This window comes from Caretta caretta, chromosome 24 (genome assembly GCF_965140235.1).
Source record: "Caretta caretta isolate rCarCar2 chromosome 24, rCarCar1.hap1, whole genome shotgun sequence".
NCBI lineage: Eukaryota > Metazoa > Chordata > Testudines > Cheloniidae > Caretta > Caretta caretta.
This window is the reverse complement of record NC_134229.1, coordinates 1,689,840-1,710,474: the sequence shown is the minus strand read 5'-3', so window position 1 is coordinate 1,710,474 and position 20,635 is coordinate 1,689,840. Positions and strand designations below refer to the sequence as shown.

The following is a 20,635-nucleotide window of genomic DNA, read 5'->3' as shown; positions in this document are numbered from 1 at the left end:
GCTTGTTGCTCTCTCGTGCCCCCCCCCTTTGCCCCTGGAGCTGGGAGCCCCCCTTTGCCCCCCAGTGTCTCCCTCTGGCACTGGGTGTTCTGACCCCACAGCTGTGGCTGGGTAGGGTTAGGGTACGTCAGTTCTGCAGGTTTTGTCTGCCTGGGGGTCAGTTTAAGGGTCCCCCAGAGGCTGCCCAGGGAAGGGGGATGCAGAGGTAGGACCCAGGCCAAGCCCAGAGCCTCATCCCGGGCACCTGCATCTCCCCCATTGGCCTCCAGTCTCTGGCCTTGGACCAGTGGGTGGAGGGGAGCTGGAGCGTCCCCAGCGACCCCCCCCTCCGTGCCCAGCCCGCCCACGGGTGGCAGCAGGACAGGCAGGGACATGATCTGGCCACCCCCAAGTTCCAGGCACCCGCCTGCACATTGAATCTGCCCTGGGCTGGGCTTGGGCAGTCGGTTGCACCCTGGTCCATGGGACACAATCTCCTCCCCGGCAGCCTGCTAGACACGAGAGCTGGGCCCCACGAACCGGGGCCCTGCCCGGGCATCACTAGGGCTCCATGGAGGTGCCCCCTCCCCCAGCCCCTGCATATGCACTGGGCCTGCCGGCTGGGTCCACCCTGTGGAACTCTCTGCCACTGGAAACATTAATGAGCAGAGCCACGTGGCAGCCGGACCTTGGCCATCCCCAAATTAGCCCCTGTGCATGCCCCCCATCCCACCCACCCTCCTCAGCTGTTCAGACTCCTGCAGGCTCGAGGGGGGGTGTCTCTAGGCCAGGTACCCTGATATTCTGTGGCCATACCTGCCCCAGACAGATAGAGGCCTCTCCCCTGTGGAAGCCTCAAGGGGGGAAAGCTGCAGAAGGGGGGGCTGAGGAAGCAGACACGAACTCCACCCCCCCCCCGCCCCAAGGTTAAAGCTGTTGGCATGAGCCTCGCTGTCCCCAGAGGAAGGGAAGAGGAATCTGCCCCTTGTCCTGACCTCAGCGGCCTGGGGTGGGGGTCCCTGCTCGCCCCCCCCAGAGCAGCTCATGCAAATGCTGCCCCCACCCCCACAATCCCCAGGATCCATGCCCCAGGCTGGGTAAATCCCCTGATTTCAACCCAAACTGCGAAATGGGGTCAGGTTTGCTTGGTCTGGGATAGCAGGGGGCTGTGGATCGGGAGTGGGGGCACTGGCAGGTCCGGGGGGGCGGGCAGAGGGCTGCGGGTCGGAAGTGAGGGGCACCTTTGGCCGGGGTGACAGCTCCTGGGGTAACAAAAGAGGCTGGTTCCTAGGGGTCCCGCCAGAGAGGAAGCGTCTCCCCCTCCCGCCTGGCTCCTGCAAGGAAAGTTGCGGGGGGCGGGGGGGTCAGTGTCCCCACGAGGCCGCAGTTCCCCACTTTCCCCACCAGAGGGCGCCGGAGGCTGTTTGCGAGGACCCTGGTTTAGTTGGGTTTGATGCGGGGGGAGGTGCAGGGTCCAGGTCAAATTAATCTCAGGCAGAAACCGGGGCTGAAACCTGCCCGGGAAACTCCCACCCGCCGCCCCGCCGCGCCCCTGGTGCCCATTGCAAAACCCACCAGGGCTGGGCTAGCGGGGGCTGCGGGTCGGGAGTGAGGGGCACCGGCAGAGCTGGGGGGGGGAGCCCAGGGCTGGGCTAGCGGGGGCTGCGGGTCGGGAGTGAGGGGCACCGGCAGAGCTGGGGGGGGGGGAGCCCAGGGCTGGGCTAGCGGGGGCTGCCGGTCGGGAGTGAGAGGCACCGGCAGAGCTGGGGGGGGGGGCAGGGCTGGGCTGGCAGGGGCTGCGGGTCGGGAGTGAGGGGCACCGGCAGAGCTGGGGGGGGCAGGGCTGGGCTAGCGGGGGCTGCGGGTCGGGAGTGAGGGGCACCGGCAGAGCTGGGGGGGGGAGCCCAGGGCTGGGCTAGCGGGGGCTGCGGGTCGGGAGTGAGGGGCACCGGCAGAGTAGGGGGAGCCCAGGGCTGGGCTAGCGGGGGCTGCGGGTCGGGAGTGAGGGGCACCGGCAGAGTAGGGGGAGCCCAGGGCTGGGCTAGCGGGGGCTGCGGGTCGGGAGTGAGGGGCACCAGCAGAGTAGGGGGAGCCCAGGGCTGGGCTAGTGGGGGCTGCGGGTCGGGAGTGAGGGGCACCGGCAGAGTAGGGGGAGCCCAGGGCTTTGCTAGCGGGGGACCGTGGGTCGGGGGGAGTCTGTCACGTTCCCCTCTTTCTGCTTCTCCAGCGCAGCGAGGTTTGGGGGTGCGGGGTCTCTGCAGAGAAATCCCCCCCAGGAGCCTAGCGGGGTTGGGGGGGTCCCAGTCAGTGGCGCTGCGGGAGAACGTGGTTGTGACGGGGCCTGGCGCAGCTACTGGCCTGAGACACCCCCCCCGGCTCCCTCCTCACCCGGGTGTCAGGTGGGGCGGGCTGGGGGCGCCCTGGCCCTGCGGGGGGGCGGGGGGTTGTTGCTGTTGGAACAACTAAGCTGCGGCATAACCGCTGGGTGCCCCCCCGGCTCCCCCCCCGGCAGGCAGCGACGCCCCATTGCATGAGTTCCAGACGGGCCGGTTCTCCAAGCCCCTGTGGGGGGGGGGGCGAGTCCAGCACAGGGGACACCTGGCAGCCCCCTCACTCAGTGAGATGGGGGGCGCGGTTCTGAGGTCTGGGGGGCAGCGGAGTCCTCCTCTCCCCCAGCTTTCGGCAGCCCCCCTAATCCTCCCGGTGTGGGGCGTGCGGGGGGCCGAGGAATAAAATTCACCAACTGGCCCCGGCGGCGCCCTGCAGCCTGGGCCCCAGGGACGGGGGGGCAGCATGGACCCCCCCGTCCTTTATCCCACTCTGGGGCCTCCTCCCAGCGGCTCCCCCAACCCCCAAACGGCGCCGGCCGATAGGGCAGGGAGGGGGGTTAATGAGCTGGGGGATGATCCAGCTCCCCACACACACCCCGCCCCGTTGCCCAGAAGCCAGGGTGAGGGGCACAGGGAGGAGGCGGGGCTGGAGCGAGGGGGCGGTGGGCAGCCTCCCCCCCCCCCCGCCGCCGGCTCCCTGGGCCCCTTTGTCCGCGGAGAATGGAGCTAAGCGCTGGCGAAAGTGACACCGTGAATGGGGCGCGGATTAGGGGCGGGGGCCCGTCTCCCTGGGTAACCGCCGGGGCTCGGAGTGCAGCTGATGGGATGGGGGGGATCCGGGACAGTGGCTCCCTGAGCCGAAGCTGCTGGCGAGGGGGACGCCGGGGAGCGCCGGGGGGGGCAGGCCCAGCGTTGAATGGGACCGAGCCCCAACAGGGGGAGACCCCTCCCCTCTCTCCCCCCCCGAGCCTGGTTCATTGAGAGAAACGCCCCCCCCCGCCCCGGCTCCCTCTCTGGGATCCTGACTCCGGGCCTGATTTCCGGGGTGCTGCAGCCCCCGACGCCCCCCACTCTGGCAGGAGCCGGACCTTGGCTGCAGAGCTGAGATGGGATCAAGGGTTTGTTCTGAGATTTGTGTCAAATCCACGGGAGCGCCCCCCTCCCAAAACCAGAGACAGAACCCAGGAGTCCTGCCCCCGCCCCCCCAACATCCTAGCTAGGCCTGAGTGTGTCCCCCTCCCGCCCCCAGCTGGGGCCAGGGTCCCTGCAAGCCGGCCTGGAGCCGCTGGTGGCCGGGCAGACGGAGGGGCTCGGCCAGGCCTCTTTCACCCCCCCGGGCCCAAGCAGCCCCTGGGCCGGCCCATGGCCCGGGGAGCGCGCGGGTGGGGCTGGGGGTCGCTGGCTGCCTGGAGCGGCGGGGGCGGGGGAATGGTCCCCCCAGCCCCCAGCAGCACCTCTCTGGGCCAGGGTAGATTTCAGCACCTGGGACAGCGGCCCTGCCTGGGCCCCGTCACCAGCGCCCCTCACTAGCGCCCCAGGGCTGCAGCGGGGCCCCGTAGGGAGGATCCACCCCCCCTAAATCCCCACCAGAAACGGGACCCCCAGCGGACGGAGCCGCTGGCCCCCGCCATCGGCTCTCCAAACACAGAGATCAGCTTAACGCCCGGAACACGGGGTGGGGGGTGTTTACTCCGCCCCCGCCCCCGCCCCCCCCAGCCCCTTGGTTGGATTAAGCCAAACAACTAGAAAGGGCCTAGCCGGGCGAATCTTGCTAAAGTCTTGGCTTTAGAGGCATCCCGTGGCGGTGAGTTCCGCAGGGTAATTTCGCGGCTGTGAAGACAATAGTAACTCCTTGTGCCGCCTCTCTGCTCTACGTCGCCCGGCCCCTGCTTCCAGCAGAGCAGGAGAGATCGGGGGGCTCCGGACCCCGACCCCGGACAGCTAGTCCCGAGTTTGTCCCTAAAATACCCCCAGCCTCTGGCTTCCCCCCATCCCGGGCCCCCGCGGCCCGCCTCTGCACCCCGAGGCCCTCTGCAGCCGGGGGGGGGTTCCCGGGGAAGGCTCCTCCTTCACTCCGCGGTTTGTTTGCTCCCCTCCAGCCCTGGCTGCACCCCAAACTTCCCGGGGGAGTCTGAGCCTGGGGCGGCTCCAAGCTGGGGGCACAGGACCGGGCCCCCTCCCCCGCCAGCCCCGGGGACTGCAGGCTCCGGTGCCGAGTGAGAGGCGCAGCCCGGGTCCCCCCCGAACCCCGAGCCCCGCAGATCCGGACGGGGGGCGGGGCGAGCCCAGCCCGTCACCTGGTGCCGCGCTGCCATTGGGCGGCCGCTCCCTCCCCAGCCCCCCCCGTCCCGTTCCCCCCGGCCGGCCCGCGGGCGGGTCAGTGGGCGCTGGGCGGCTCCGCCAGCCGGCGGGGAAATTACCGCGGCGCCAGGGCGGTCGGGGGACCGGACCGGACCCGACCCGAACCCGAACCCGAACCCGAACCCGAATCCGACCCGGACCCGAACCCGAACCCGAACCCGAACCCGGACCCGGAGGCGGCGCGGAAAGCGGCAGCGGCGAGCTGGAGAAAGTTTTCCCGGCGCTGGTCCCCATGGCCCGGCTCCCCCGCGGCCCCGGGCTGAGCCCCCCGGCCGGGACCCCCCTCCGGCCGGGCCTGGCCGGGCTGCTGCTGCTCCAGGGCTGCGGTGAGTGGCGGGGGGAGCCGCGGGACGGGGCCGCCGGGGGCCTGGCAGCAATTGCGGGGGCGGGGCTGGATTCATCCCCGTTCACCGCCCCGAGCCGGGATCTGAACCCGGGGCCTGTGGGGCAGGATCGGGCCCCAGGGGGCATCGCTCCCCGCACACCCCGGCCGCAGGGTCCCGGCTCGGCCCCGGCCGCTCCCCGCCAGGGGCCTTGGCCAGCGCTCAGGGGCCCGTCTACACTAGTGCCCGGGGCCAGCCAGTGGGAAAGCCCCAAAAGACGAGGGGGGGCTTTAAACCGCGTGAGCTGGGGGTGACCCCTTGCGGGCCCCGGGGGGGGGCGCAGCACTAGGACAGAGGGAACAGGTGCCCCCCCCCACGCGCTGTAGGTCTGAGCCTGTGCTGTGGGGCAGCCAGCTGGATCCCTCCCCAAGCGCCCACCCCCCGCCCAGAGATGCTGTCTCTGGCTGAATCCCCAGGCTGGGGACACCTGGGGGCAGGGGGCAGGAGCCTGCCTGGCTCTGGGCAGAGTGTGGGGCCCAGGGCAGAGGGCAAAGGGGGCTGGAAGCCAGCTGGACTCCCCTCACCCAGAGACAGTGGGGTGCTGCCTGTTTGTCTGCGGTTTAGGTTTGGGGATCCCCCCAGGCCCGTGAGGACTGCTCAGGTAGCCAGAGTGGGGGAGCGGTACTCCTCCATGGACCTGGGCTTTGGGAGGGGAGTGGGGTCTAGCGTTAGAGCAGGGCTGGGAGCCAGGACTCCTGGGTTCTATCCCCAACTCTGGGAGGGGAGTGGGGTCTAGTGGGTTAAAGGGGGGCTGGGCACATTTATGAGGCTGGTATTAGTTAAGCTGCTTTGAGCCCCTCAGGTGGCAGGTATGAGAGATGACAAAGTGGGGATGGGGCCCCACTTTTTTCTGTCACCCGATAGTTCCCAGTGTGTTTGTACTGGGGGGCTAGTTTTCCCCTCCCCCAGCCTGTCTGATGTGGCAGACATTGTGGCCCAGTGATGGGGGGTCTGTGCTGGCTGAGCCCCCTTTGGATTGGGGGGATGCTGCAGCCCCAAGTCCCCACCTGTGCTCCCTCTTCCCCTGCCCCCCACAATCCTCAGCCGGTGCTCGGGCCCCCCAGCCTGGGGGCAGCGCCAGGGTGTCGGGGAGGGGACAGGGCGGTGATGGATCAGAGGGAGGGCGAGCGCCTTTGAGTGATGGGGCGAGTCATGGGAACCTTACCCCAAGTGAGCTGGTCACGTGAGCCAGGCCAGCCAGGCAGATGGGCAAGGTGGGGGTGGGGCTATTGTGCCTACCAGGAGCACAATGGAGGTTGCCTCCACACCCTCTGACCTGCCCCATTGTTCCCTTCCCAGGCTGGGGCCCAGCCCCACCACAGGGCCTCCCTGCCCCCAGCACAGTTGCAAAGGCCAGGCTGAAAGGCAGCATCCATCAAGATGTCAGGCTGGCAAATCCCTGTGTCCTCCCCCCCCCCCCCCCTCGCCCACTCTCGGCTCCATTGTCACCAAGAGTTAACTTTGTGCTGCCCCCTCCCACCCCGGGAGCAGGCGCGGGCGTCTGGGGACAGGAGCCAGGAGCTGCCCAGCAAGAGTCGAGAGCATCCCAGGGATTGTGGAGCCGGAAGGGGGGCACGGCGGCAGAGATGGGCCCCGGGGACGGTGAAAGGCCCCGGGGACTCGGAGCACAGGCCGGCGTACTCTGCACCCAGCAGTGAATGGCCCACAAGCCCCTCCCCCGAGGAGCCGGGTCTCTGGTGGCAGAGTGAGAGCCTGGGGGACTCCTTGCCACAGGGCCCCAGCGAGGCCGGGAGCTGGGCAGGGCTCAGAAATGGCTCCCACATATCAGTGGAGGGCAAGGCACCCAGTGGAGAGCAGTATCTGTGGTCTCATCCAGGCATTAGCCGGGTGGAGAGGCGAACACCCCCCTGGGCAGGGCACACCCTTACAGGGCCTCCTTCCCATGCCTGAGGCAGATGGACCGGCCTGCTTGGGTGCCAGGAGGGGCTAGGGTGCAGCTGGTCGTTACGGAAGCACCTGAGTGTGCATTGCACGAGCAGAACTGTTACACGCTCCAGGCTGGTCCGTGCTGCGCACACAGCTGTGGCTTGCACTTGGGGGGACGGGGGCACGGCAGTGGCATGTGTATTTTGTGCACTTGCATGAATTACACAGGTGTGTCATGCTGTGTGCGTGGGGGGGTCACTGACCCCTTGTGCACGGCTCTTGGGGTGTTGTGTCTGGCCTGCCCATTGGGTGCACACGCTGCGAAGGTACGTGTGTGCATTGCACGCCGATGGGGGGGTGCATGTTCATGCCACACGTGGGCAGACACTGCATCCGTGTGCTTGGTGTGTCTGTGCGTGAGCTGGGCACGTTTCCCTTGGTGCCCCCGGCCAGCTGGTCGGGGCGGAGCGTGGGGCTGAGCTGTGGGTCTGTGGGAACCCCAGGCATCGACTCTTGGGCTCCAGCGCCGGCAGGTTTGGGTAGCTGGGGGGTGGGAGGGGCGCATGGAGAGTCCCACTTGGAAACCCTGGAACTGCTGCTCTTGTGGCCCAGCTCTACCCCAGCGTCACGCCCCGCCCAGCCCTGCAGCCAGGGCTAAGCAGCTGGGGGAGCCTCAGCCCCGGGGCCACTTGGCAGCCAGGCCAGAGGCAGGGTGGGCATATGCAGGGGATGAGGGGGGCCGGAGGGTGGGGCTGGGCCAGGATCTTTCACTTCCTGGCCTGTCCCACTCTCTGGCTGTGCAGCGTACAAGCAGCTGCCAGGTCCTGCCCCAGAGGTGGTTGACAAGGCAGGCCTGGGGGGCGTGAGACTCTGCTCAGTGCTGTGGGGTGACTCAAGGGGGAAGCTGGGCTGGGCACTTAGGGAGAGCCGGGGCAAGGGTGGGTGGGTGGAATCTCTGGCGCTAGACGGCGGGATGGCGAGCAGGTGAGGAGGTGGGTGTGCGGACGAGGGGAGCTAGCCACGGGCTGTAGAGATGGTGGCCGGAAGGAGGGGTGGAGGTGTCTGTGCAGACCATGGGTGGAGGGAGGGCTAGCCAGGCAGGTAGGTGGGTCCTGGATGGAGGGATTGAAAGGTGCGGCTGGATGGAGGGTTGGCTGCAGGGCTGTGTATGGCACTGGAGAGGGTGGATGGAGGTCACCGACGGAAGAGAGGGAGAGGAGGGGATGGAGGTGCCGGCGGGAGGGGTGCGTGTGACTGGAGAGTAACAAACCCACCCTGGGTTGATCCTGCTCCCAGCGGCCCAGGGAGCTAGGGCCCAATCCTGCCCCATTGCGGGCATTGCCTGAGAAGCGCTGGCCGTGGGATCCGGCCCCTGGTGCTTTGCAGGCTCCATGGGGCCCTGAGGTCTAACGGCTGCTCCCCACAGGGCTGGGCCGCCCCTCGGAGCTGGCGTTCCTGCGATTCCAAGCAGAGCAGGGGAGGTCAGTCCAGTGCATCTCCCCCATGGGCAGGGACCCTCTTTCGGGGGGCAGGTTGCGGGAGCCGGCGGACGTGATCGCGGGGCAGGAGCGGCCCCTGGTGCTGCACTGCCGGGTGGAGGGGGAGCCGCCCGTCAGCATCTTCTGGCACAAGGACGGGGCGGCGTTGGGCAATGACAGCCACACGGCCGTGCTGGCCAACGGCTCGCTGCGCATCGAGAGCTTCCACCACCGGCCCCGGGGTGGGGGCAACGCCAACCAGACCAGCGTGGGCGATACAGCTGTGCTGCCCAGAACCGTGACGGGCTGCTGATCAGCCGCAAGGCCCGCGTGCAGCTCGCCAGTGAGTTGGGGCCGGGCACGCGCCAGCCACAGCCCGGCTCTCAGTGCCACGGGCCATGGGCCAGCCCTTGCGGCGCCAGTCGCCACTGGTGGATGTTGCACATGGGCTCAGCCCCCTCAGACCCTCCCCAAGGGTTTGGGGTGCAGGGCTGGGAGGGGCGGGTGTGTCTGGGCTCCAAACCCTCTCGGGGAGGGGGGTCCCAGCTGAGCTGACTGAAGGCGGAGCCCTGGTCCCACCCCCCACAAGCTTAACATGTTGTGGGTGCCTCAGCCCCCCTGCCTGTGGGTACGTGGGGTGGGGGGGTGTCACGGAGTCCCTGGGCGATGCTCTGGAACTGCTCCCCATGAAGCCAGTCAGGACTCTGGGGCAGTCGCCTTTCTGTGAGCAGCCTGTCTTCAGGACACGCAGCTCACACAGCTTCCACCTTCCTGGGTCTGACCTCGGAGCATTCAGCATCCTCTGCCCCTCCGTGCGCTTCCCACAGCGAGTCCGCTCAGGCGGGGCTCCTGGGGAAGCCAGAGGGTCCTGCACCCCAACTTCGCAGTCAGACGTGACTCTCAGCCAGCCAGTAAAACAGAAGGTTTATTAGACGACAGGAACATGGTCTAAAACAGAGCTTGCAGGTGCAGAGAACGGGACCCCTCAGCTGGGTCCATTTTGGGGGGCAGTGAGCCAGACAACCACGTCTGCACTTCACTCCATGTCCCAGCCAGCCCCAAACTGAAAACCCCCCTCCAGCCCCTCCTCCTCTGGACTTTGTTCCTTTCCCGGGCCAGGTGGTCACCTGATTCCTTTGTTCTCCAACCCTTCAGCTCTCACCTTGCAGGGGGGGAAGGGCCCAGGCCATCAGTTGCCAGGAAACAGGGTGTCGGCCATTCTCTGTGTCCAGACCCCTGCACACACATGCCCTCTAGGGCTCTGCAATGATCATACACCCTTACTCCACCCCCTAGATACTTAAGAACTGCCTAGGGGAAACTGAGGCACCCCCACACTATTCAGAGGAAACATTAAGAACAGTCCCACTTCGTCACAGGGGGTGAGCTGGGGCTGGACCCTCCTTTGCTCCTTCCTGGCTCTGCCTTCTGCCATGTGGGGCCCTGAGAAGCCAGCTCCCTGCTGGGTGCCCCCCAGGCTCAGACACGGGGCAGCCCCTGTCCCCTCACCTGGCATGTGGCAGCCGCCCCAGAGTCCTGCATCGGGATTGTGCAAGGCGGGGCCTGGAAGGGCACTGCTCTGAGGGAGAGCGCAGCGGGGGGTGACTCCAGAGGGGAGATGTGGGACCAGGACCTGGGAGGGGGAGCACCTGTCTGTTGGGGTCAGTGTCCAGAGAGGTGCCTGGTGGGGGGTGTCTCTGCCCTGACGGCTGCCTCCCCCCACAGCCCTGTCCAAGTTCCACAAGCACCCGGCGTCCATGGCGGTGGAGGAAGGCGGCGTTGCCCGGGTCCAGTGTCTCATCCAGGGTGTGCCCAAGGCCACCATCACCTGGGAGCGCAACCGCCCGGCCCTGCCGCCCGGCGACCACCGGTGAGCCCAGCTGGGGGCTGAGAGCCATGCCCGGCCCAGCTGGGGGCGGGGGGGGTGACAGCGGGACCGGGCTGGTCCAGCTGGGGGGGAAGGAGGGGATCTGCGAGCTCTGCGCTGCGCTCCCCACACAAGGGACTGGGGCTCAGCTCCCTGCCAGGTTGCCCCAGGGGCACTGGCTCCGCTCCTTGACCTCTGCACTCCCCCGCAGGTTCACCCTGCTGCCGGCTGGCATCCTGCAGATCACCGGGGTGCAGCGAGCCGACGTGGGCTCCTACCGCTGCGTGGCCAGCAACATCGCCAACAGCCGCTGCAGCCAGGAGGCCCAGCTGGCCATCAGTGGTGAGCGCGGGCCGGGCCGGGTGCAGGGCCACCAGCAGGAGCCCAGACAAGGGGTTAGAGCAGGGGGGGCTGAGAGCCCGGACTCCTGGGTTCTCTCCCCAGCTCTGGGAGTGGAGTTGGGGCTGGCAGCCTGGACTCCTGGGTTCTATCTCTGGCTCTGGGAGGGAGGTCTGTGGGGTTAAAGCAGGGGGACTGGGAGCCCGGACTCCTGGGTTCTCTCCCCACCTCTGGGAGGGGAGTGGGGTCTAGGGGGTTAGAGCTGTGGGGGGCGGGCTGGGAGCCTGGACTCCTGGGTTCTATTATCACCCTCTCTCCCTAGTCTCAGCCCCCAAACTCTACAAGGAGCCCATGATCCTGTCGGGCCCCCAGAACCTGACCATCACAGTGCACCAGATGGCTATCCTGGAGTGTATCGCCACCGGCAACCCGCGTCCCATTGTCTCCTGGAGCCGACTCGGTGAGGGGGGCGCCAGGTTGCTCCTGGGGACATGGTCGGTTTGTGGGGGAAGCTTCGGGGGTGGGGGCTGGAAAGAGCCCAGGGAGATCACAGGGTGACACGGGAGAGGGGGTGAATATTGGGGGAGCTGAGGGGGGGCCCGTGGGGCTGAGGGCTGAGTGCCTGGGGGATGCACAGATCCCCTGGCTGACAGACCGCAGGGAGGGGAAATGGGGCCTTTCCCCCACAGGGACATGGCCCTGCCCCCCCTCACCCCCGGATCCCCCCACTCCCAGATGGGCGCTCCATTGGCGTGGAGGGGATCCAGGTGCTGGGAACTGGCAACCTCATGATCTCAGACGTCTCGGTGAAACACGCCGGGGTCTACGTGTGCGCTGCCAACCGGCCTGGCACCCCGTGTGCCGCACAGCCCAGGGCATCCTCATGGTACAGGGTGAGTCTGCTGGGGCTGCGGGTCGGGAGTGAGGGGCACCTGCTGGCCTCCCGGGACGGTGACTCATGAGGGGCAGAGGCCCGCAGGGAACGGAGGGACACAGGCCAAGGGAGGACAGATGGCTTACAAATGCCTGGACAGACAGTCAGCCCCGAGCCGGCCAGAGCAGATGGGGGAGGGACGGGACAGGAGAATTCGCACTTGGCTTTGTGTGAGCAATGGGGCAAAGGTCGTGGGAGGCGTGACCCTCCCCTCCCCTTCCTGGTGACCTCTTCCTAGCCACCCCCTTCCCCAAGCTGCAGAGGGGCTGGGAACTTGCCAAGTCCCTTCCTGCAGCGGGGGGCTGGCATGGGAATAAATCACCTTCAGCAGCTGGCCTGGCCGGCCAGCCAACTGCTCCTCCAGCCCGGGGCGGGGGGCTGGGACTGACTGGGACCCATGGCTGCTCCTAGGGGCGTGATGCTGGGATCAGAGAGCCCAGGGCTCTGGCAGGGGAGGGGCCCCGGGGATTGGGGGCTCCCCCTGCCAACCCCAGCTGGGGGGCAGAACTCACAGCACAGTGGGGGCAGGAGCCCCCCCCCCCGACTCGGACAGGGCTGGGGTCCGATTCCAAGCAGAGCAGGGGAGGTCAGTCCAGTGCATCTCCCCCATGGGCAGGGACCCTCTTTTGGGGGGCAGGTCCCAGGCTCAGCCCAGCCCCTGGCCCCTCTCCCAGTGCTGGTTGGTGGAGCAGGGCTGAAGCCCAGGGCGAGGGACGCAGCCCCCCCGGCACCCCCCCAGAGGATGGGCAGCGACCAGCTGCTGCTGGCTTTGTGCGGCCCAGGCTGCTGCCTTTGCTGGCACTAATGAGATGCAGCCCTGTCCCAGCGGCTTAGGGGGCCTTTCTCGGCGCACCAGCTGGGCCCTGCGCCGGTCTCACACGGCAGCCGAGGGGCGGCTGTTGTGGGGCTGAGGGGCTCAGATGAGCTGGGGGAGGGACGCTCGGCAGCTGGGACCCAGGGGCTGCAGTCGGGGGTTGGAGGGGGATTTCTGCTGGCCCCAGGCCGATGCCTTGATGGGCAAGTCACCCAGACAGGCCAGGGCCCACGGGCCAGTGCATGAGATTGGAGGGGGTCCGTGCTGCCCTCCCCAGGCCCAGCCCCACTCCCTGGGGTGCCAGCGGCTTGCTGGGGCTGGGTGTTGGCCACAGGTCACCGCCCGGCCCAGCTGGGGTCACTCCAGGCTCTGCCCAGGCCCTGGCCGCATGGCTGGTACCTGTTTGGCGTCTGCTGGGGTCCTGGGGGGTCACTGTGCCAAGGCCAGGGGTGGGAGTGCGGGGCTCGCGGGGCAGGGAGACTCAGGAGCTGGGGTGGACGGGGGGAGGCAGGGGCAGCTTTCCCCAGTCCGCTCCCCACCCAACACCTCCCTTCCCCACAGCCCCCCCAGAGTTCGTGCAGTGGCCCCAGTCGGTGTCCAAGCCGCTGGGCAGCCACGCCATCTTCACGTGCGTGGCACAGGGTGTCCCCGAGCCCCTCCTCATCTGGCTGAAGAACGGCAAGATCCTGGTGCCGAGCGAGACCATCAAACTCACCCACAACAACAGGTGAGGTGGGGCACTGTGGCCCTGGCCACCTCAGGGTGCTGGTCCTGATCCAGCCCCAGGGCAGGGAACTAGCTAGCTTGGGGGGTGGGGAGGAACTGGGGCATGGCGCCCTGGCCTTCCAGGGGGTGCTGGCTCCAGGGCGGGGAACCGGCTGCCTGTAGGGCAGAGAATGGGGCACCTTCCCCAGGGCGGAGGACCGGCCGGCTCGAGGGCCAGGGAATGGGGCACCGTCCCCAGGGCGGAGGACTGGCTGGCTCGGGGGCAGGGCTGATCCCAGCCCCCCCCCCCCCCCAGCTCCCCCAGCACCCTGCTGCTCCAGGGGCTCACGGTGGGGGATGAAGCTATCTACCAGTGCATGGCTGAGAACAGGGCGGACACCAACCAGGCCAGCGCCCGCCTGGCCCTTGCCCTGGCCCAGGAGCTGCCCAGCTCCCCCGAGGGCGTCCGGGCCGCCCCGCTCTCCACCACCTCCATCCAGGTGTCCTGGCAGGAGCCCCCCCCCAGAGGTGACCGAGGGGCTCATCAGCTACGTGCTGCACATCCGCAGGGCGGGAGGTGAGCGGCCCTGACCCCCCACCCCGTGCGCCCCAGAAACACCCCCCCCAGACTCCCCCCAGTTACATTCCCACACCTCCGACCCTGCATCCGTCCCGCCGAGCCCCCAGGCTGCACCCCCCAGCCACCGCCAATTCCATGCCCTGAGATGACCTCCAGTGAACCCCAGTGCCCCCCCCCGGTCCTGAGCCTGACCCGCAGTGAGCCCCCAGCCCCCGGGCCGTGGCAGCCGCTCATCAGCCCCTCGGGCCTGCCTGTTTCAGAGTCCGACAGCCGGGAGCTGCAGGAGGCCGTGAGCAAAACCACCTTCCAGCACCTCTTCACCGGCCTGGCGCCTGCCACCGCCTCCGCCTCCGAGCCTGGTCGCCGCTGGGAGCCAGCCAGGCCTCGGAGCCCATCCTGGCCACCACAATGGGCAGCAGTAAGAGCCCCCCCGCCGGGGAACCCGAGCTGCCCCAGTGCCCCAGCCTGACCCTGGGGGGCGCTGGGCTGCAGGGGGCGGGGGTGGGGCTCAGCAAGGGGTGCTGAGGAGTGGGAGCGGGGCTCAATAGGGGGTGTTGGGGGTGGGGCTCACTGGAGGTGCTGAGGAGCGGGGGTGGGGCTCACTGGGGGGTGCTGGGCTGCAGGGCGCGGGGGTGGGGCTCACCGGGGGCACAGTATGGCACTAGGGGGTGCTGTGCTCCAGTAGGTGCCCCCTTTCCTAGGTGCGCTACACCCCAGTTCCTGAGCCCTGCTCACAAAGGCCAGGGTGCCCCCCCACCCCAATGCCTGGCCTAGTCCCACCGTTGGGGGTCTGGCTGCTCCCACACTGAATCCCCCCTTGTCACGGGGTCCCCGGGCGATGCTCTGGAGCTGCTCCCCACGAAGCCAGACAGGACTCTGGGGAAGTCTCCTCTCTGGGAGCAGCCTGTCTCCAGGACACACAGCTCACCCGGCTCCACCTTCCTGGGTCTGACCTCGGAGCATTCAGCCTCCTCTGCCCCTCCGTGCGCTTCCCACAGCCAGTCCGCCCAGGCAGAGTCTTGGGGAAGCCAGAGGGTCCTGCCCCCCAACTCCGCAGTCAGACGTGACTCTCAGCCAGCCAGTAAAACAGAGGGTTTATTGGACGACAGGGACATGGTCTAACACAGAGCTTGTAGGTACAGAGAACAGGACCCCTCAGCAGGGTCCATTTTGGGGGGCAGTGAGCCAGACAACCCCATCTGCCCTTCACTCTATGTCCCAGCCAGCCCCAAACTGAAACTCCCTCCAGCCCCACCTCCTCTGGGCTTTGTCCCTTTCCCCGGCCAGGAGGGCACCGGATTCCTTTGTTCTCCAGCCCTTTAGCTCTCACCTTGCAGGGGGGAAGGGCCCAGGCCATCAGTGGCCAGGAAACAGGGTGTCAGCCATCCTCTGTGTCCAGACCCCTGCACACACCTGCCCTCTAGGGCTCTGCAATGATCATACACCTTACCCCACCCCCCAGATACTTAAGAACTGCTTAGGGGAAACTGAGGCACCCCCACACTATTCAGAGGAAACATTAAGAACAGTCCCACTTCGTCACACCCCTTCAGCTACAACTGGCCATAGGATCCTGCTTCCTCTCCTGTCCCAACATGCTGGGCAGCTAGCCAGCAGCTGCCATGTTCCACCCCAGAGGTGGCTGCATTTCTGTGCTGGGTGAACAGCTGTGAATAAGCTCCCTCTCCCTGCCTCCTTGAGGGCTGGGGGGCTGTCCCAGTACTGGGTGCTGAGCCCCATGGTCTGTTCAGTCCCCGCAGCCCCCAGCTTCTTCACCAAGGTGCTCAACGCCAGCATGGTGCAGGTCTTCCAGGCGCTGCCCCCCCAGCCAGGCCGGATTGAGGGCTTCAAACTCTTCCACCGCAAACTGCCCAGCCCCCACTTTGAGGGGCCGCAGCTCCTGGCCAGCACGGCCAACTCCTACATCTACAGCAACCTGGGTGAGTGTCTCTCCCCCCCCCGCAGGCCTGTGCCCCCTGCAAACCCCCTGCATGCAGCCTTGTGCCCCCCACAGCCCCTCTGCCCTGCAGGCCTGTGCCCCCCATGGTCCCTCCCCCATAGGCATGTGCCCCCCCCAGCTCCCTCCATGCAACTCTGTGCCCCCCATGGTCCTTCCCCCCGCAGCCCTGTGCCCCACCCCACAACCGCCTCCATGCAGCCCAGTGCCCCCCACAGTCCCTCCGCCCTGCAGGCCTGAGGCCCCCCCATGGTCCCTCTCCATGCAGCCCGGAGCACCTCCTGCCCTCCACCCGGCCCCTTTGTGAGGGTCCCCTGGGTTTCTCTCTGTGTTGGGGTGACCCCTGGCACTGCCCCACCCCAGAGCAGGGCTCTCTCCCCCACCCCCCATGTCCGGTTTGGCCTCTCGCCGGGTGCCAGCCCTGTGCCCCTGCGGGAGGCAGCCCCTGCTCATGCCCTGCGGCTCCTTCCCCACAGAGCCCTCGGCCCCCTACGAACTCCAGCTCCAGGCCTTCAACGGGAACGGAGACAGCAACAGCACCGTGCGGCCAGACACTGGGTGAGGGGCCGGCGGGTGGCGGGGGGGGGGGCCTGGCTGGGCCAAAGTCAGCACGCAGCTGGGAGCCAGGACTCCTGGGTCTGTTCCCCTCTGCCCTGCTGCGTGCCTGGGGGAGAAACAAGCCCCCCCAGCGGGAAGCAGCCAACTGGGGGGGCCTGGCCATGGCGGGGCAGGGGGACCCAGCCCATGGGCAACCAGTGGTCATGTGGGGTAAGGGGGGACTGGGCTCCCTGTGGCTGTGGGGGGGGGGCAGGGGGGACCTGGCCCGGGGGCTGTCTGGACGCTCTGTGCTTTCCCTCCCTGCAGACGCTGACCCCGTGTGCCACTGGCGGCCGGAGGAGAGCTCGCTGGCCGGTGTCGTGGTGGGCGTCCGCATCGGCATGGCCTGCATCATCTTCTGCCTCCTCTGCCTCATGTTCGGCTACCGCAGGAGGTGAGGCCCCTGGATGGCCGCTCTCTCTGTCCGTCCCTCACACCAAGCGCCCAGCACCCCCCTCTGGCCCCTCGCATGGGCCACGGGTCTCAGGGCTCTGCCCTCCCTGGGCTAGCCCGTGCCTGGCCTGAGAGGGTCCAGCTGCTGGAGGTCTGGGGCTGGTGCCCCCCAGGCCTCACTGCAAGCCCTGGGCTTTTCCCATGAGCCGTGCCGCTCCCCATGCTAACCCGCCCCCCGCATTGCAGCCTCTTCTGCGGGAACGGCACTCAGGACAGCTGGACGGTGCCCCAGGGGGCAGAGCTGGCTCAGCCAGGTGCCCGCCATGCCCCCCGCAGCCTGTGCACCCAGCCGGGGCAGGACAAGCCGGTGGAGATGATCGACCTGGTCACCCAGGTGAGGATGTGAGGCCCAGCCTTGGGATGGGGGCACTGACAGAGCACCAGTGGGGGTGGACACAGTGTGGGGCCGCGTCTCTGGGGCAGGGCAGGGCAGGGCAGGGCAGGGCAAAGCCAGCCAGCCCCAGCAGCTGGCCAAGGCCCCAGGGAGGGGAGGGATGGAGGAGTGGGGCAGTGGTGATGTCAGGACCAGAAGGGCTGGGCTGGGCCGGGCCATGCCCCAGGCCCGGGAGCTGTTCCGGGGGAGCCTAGCGCAGGGGGTGGGCCCAGGGCCCAGGTGGGGAGAGGGCCGGGCAGTACCCCGGGCACAGCGTGACCCTGCCCCTCCTTCCCACAGATCCTGCCGCGCCCAGATGTGCCCCATGTCGACGTCCCCATTGAGCGCTACCCCCACCTGCAGCCCCCGGGGTAGCACCACCCCCCGGCCTGGGGGCCCAGTGGGGGGGGCGGCCATAACTCAGGCCCACCCCCAGCTGCAGGGACTCTAACCAGAACCTCCAAAGACTCTACCTCACCCCCCGCCCCCCCCGGCTCAGGAGATCTATTGTTGATACACAAACCAAAGCTACCTCAGCCACGTCCTGCCCGCAGTGTCCCCCAGACCGCCCCCCCCCGCCAGCCCAGGCCCCCAGTGCAGGGGCCATTGTACCAAAAAGGCCCTTGGGGCAAATTGAGAGGGGGGGGTGTAGCCTTTCCCCAGCCCAGTGCACGTGGGCGGGGGATTTGTCCCCCTCTTAATTTTTTTTGCCCTTTTCTGAACCTTTTCCTATTCCAATATATCTGTTTTGAGATGGGGCAACCACATCTGCATGCAGTATTCAAGATGTAGACATACAATAGATTTATATAGAGGCAACATGGTATTTTCTGTCGTATTGTCTATCCCTTTCTTAATGATTCCCAGCATTATGTTCACTTTTTTGACTGCCGCTGCACATTGAGTGGATGTTTTCAGAGAACTCTCCACAATGATGCCAAGATCTCTTTCTTGAGTGGTCACCGCTATTTTAGACCCCATTTTATAGGGGATTATGCTTTGCATTTATCAACATTAAATTTCATCTGCCATTTTGTTGCCCAGTCACCCTCTTTTGAGAGATCCTTTTGTACTCTTCGGAGTCTGCCCAGGTCTTAACTATCTTTAGTAATTTTGTATCATCTGCAAATTTTGCCACCTCACTGTTCACCCCTTTTCCCCAGATCATTTATGAATGGTGAATAGGACTGGGCCCAGCGCAGACCCCTAGGGGACACTACTATTTACCTCTCTCCAGTCTTAAAACTGATCATTTATACCTACCCTTGGGTTCCTGTCTTTCAGCAAGTTACCAGTCCATGAAAGGACCCTCCCTCTTATCTCGTGGCAGCTTACTTTGCTTAAGAGCCTTTGGTGAGGGACCTTGTCCAAGGCTCTCTGAAAATCTAAGTCCACTATATCCACGAGATCCCCTTGGACCACATGCTTGTTGACTCCCTTAAATAATTCTAGTAGATTGGTGAGGTATGATTTCCCTTTACTAAAACCATGTTGACTCTTCCTCAACAAATTATGTTAATCTATGTGTCTGACAATAGTGTTCTTGATTATAGTTTCAACCAGTTTGCCCGGTACTGAAGTGTGACGATGTGACTCAGCAGGGAGGGGGGAGTGTTGACCTGGGAATGTGCCCTGGGGATGGGAGACCTGAGAGCCTGTCACCTGAGCCAGGAGGGGGAGGGGGAGGTAACACCTCTGCCCAGGAATGTGGACGGAGACTGCAGTAGGGAACCTGCTGGGTGGGTTTAGTTTTCAGTTTGGGACTGGGTGGAGGAACACAGGGAACCCCAGGGCTGGGGTCTAAGCTCCCTGCTCCCCCAGAAGGACGTGATTGAGGGGTCCTGGTTGTACCCACAAGCTCTGTTGGGGACTGTGTTCCTGTTGTCCAATAAACCTTCTGTTTTACTGGCTGGCTGAGAGTCTCAGTGGATCCCAGGAAGAGGGGTGCAGGGCCTGGACTCCCCCACACTCCGTGACATGAAGTCAGGTTTACAGGCCTGTAATTGCCAGGATCACCTCTGGAACGCTTTTTAAAAATTGGCATCACATTAGCTATCCTCCAGTCATCTGGTACAGAAGCTGATTAGTGCTGGAATTTCACAGTGAGTTCCTTCAGAACTCTTAGGTGATACCATCTGGTCCTGATGACTTATTGCGGTTTAATTTATCAATTTGTTGCAAAATCTCTAGTGACACCTCAATCTGGGACAGTTCCTCAGATCTGTCACCTAAAAAGAATGGCTCAGGTTTGGGAATCTCCCTCACATCCTCAGCTGTGAAGACTGATGCAAAGAATTCATGTAGTTTCTCCACTATGGCCTTATCATCCTTGAATGCTCCTTTAGCACCTCCATCATCCAGTGGGCCCGCGGGTTGTTTAGCAGCTTCCTGCTTCTGACGTACTTTGTGATTTTTTAAAAAAAAAGTTACTTTTTGAGTCTTTGGCTAACTGTTCCTCAAATTCTTTTTTGGCCTTCCGAACTGTATTTTTACACTTCATTTGCCACTGTTTATGCTCCTTTCTATTTTCCTCCCTATGATTTAAACTTCTACTCTTTAAAGGATGCCTTTTTGCCTCTCACTGTTTCTTTTACTTTGTTGTTCAGCCCCACTGGCTCTTTTTGGTTCTCTCGGTTTTTTAATTTGGGGGACACATTTAAGTTGACCCTCTATTAGGGAGTCTTTAAAAAGTTTCCAGGCAGCTTGCAGAGGTTCCACATTTGGCGCTGGACCCTTTAATGTCTGTTTCACTGACTCCTCATTTCGGTGTAGTTCCCCTTTCTGAGGTTAAATGCTACAGTGGTGGCCGCTGTGGTGTTTTTCCTGCCACAGGGATGTTAAATTTAAATTATAGGATGGTTACTATTACCGAGCGGTCCAGCTAGATTCACCTCTTGGACCAGATCCTGTGCTCCACTTAGGACTAAATCAAGAATTGCCTCTCCTCTGGTGATTCCAGGACCAGCTGCTCCAAGAAGCAGCCATTTAAGGTGTCAAAAAACTCTCTCTCTGCATCCCACGCTGAGGTGACATGGACTCAGTCAATAGGGGGATAATTGAAATCCTCATTATTGTTATTGAGTTTTTTATGTTAATAGCCTCTCATCTCCCTGAGCATTTCCCAATCACTATCACCATCCTGATCGGGGGGTCGGTAATAGATCCCTACTGCAGAAAGGGAGAAAACACCCACATGGCAGCAGGGCAGAGCTGATAAATTCTTCCACGCAGCTTTCTGAAAGAGACAGTTTGAAATTGTCTGAGTGTGTTGGTGCAGGGCGTTTAAGCCACAGCACGCTGGAGGGGAACGCCCCTTCCTGTGGTCCTCGCAGCTATAGGCAGTAAAGACAACAAAGGGTTAAAGCCTAAATGTTTCAATTCAGCCCAACCCAACTTTTGCAGCCCTGCGGTGCTGGACCATGGCCCGGGGCTGACGGGACAGGGCTCCTTCAGCACAGGTCTTTACCAGCACAAGCCTGAGTAACCCAGTGGCATGGTTAGGCCAGTTGTAGGTCTCTCCCCAGCTCTGTGGCACAATCCAGCTGTAAAAGGAGAAAGATGGAGGTGTCTGAGCAGGGGGAGTGGAGTAGCAGAGAGG

At 65.1% G+C, this 20,635-nt stretch overlaps 1 pseudogene; it reads left to right on the top strand.

The window, feature by feature from the left end:
* The first annotated feature begins 8,393 nt into the window (after positions 1–8,393).
* On the top strand, positions 8,394–16,609 carry LOC125626148 (immunoglobulin superfamily DCC subclass member 3-like; annotated as a pseudogene).
* The last annotated feature ends 4,026 nt before the right edge of the window (positions 16,610–20,635 follow it).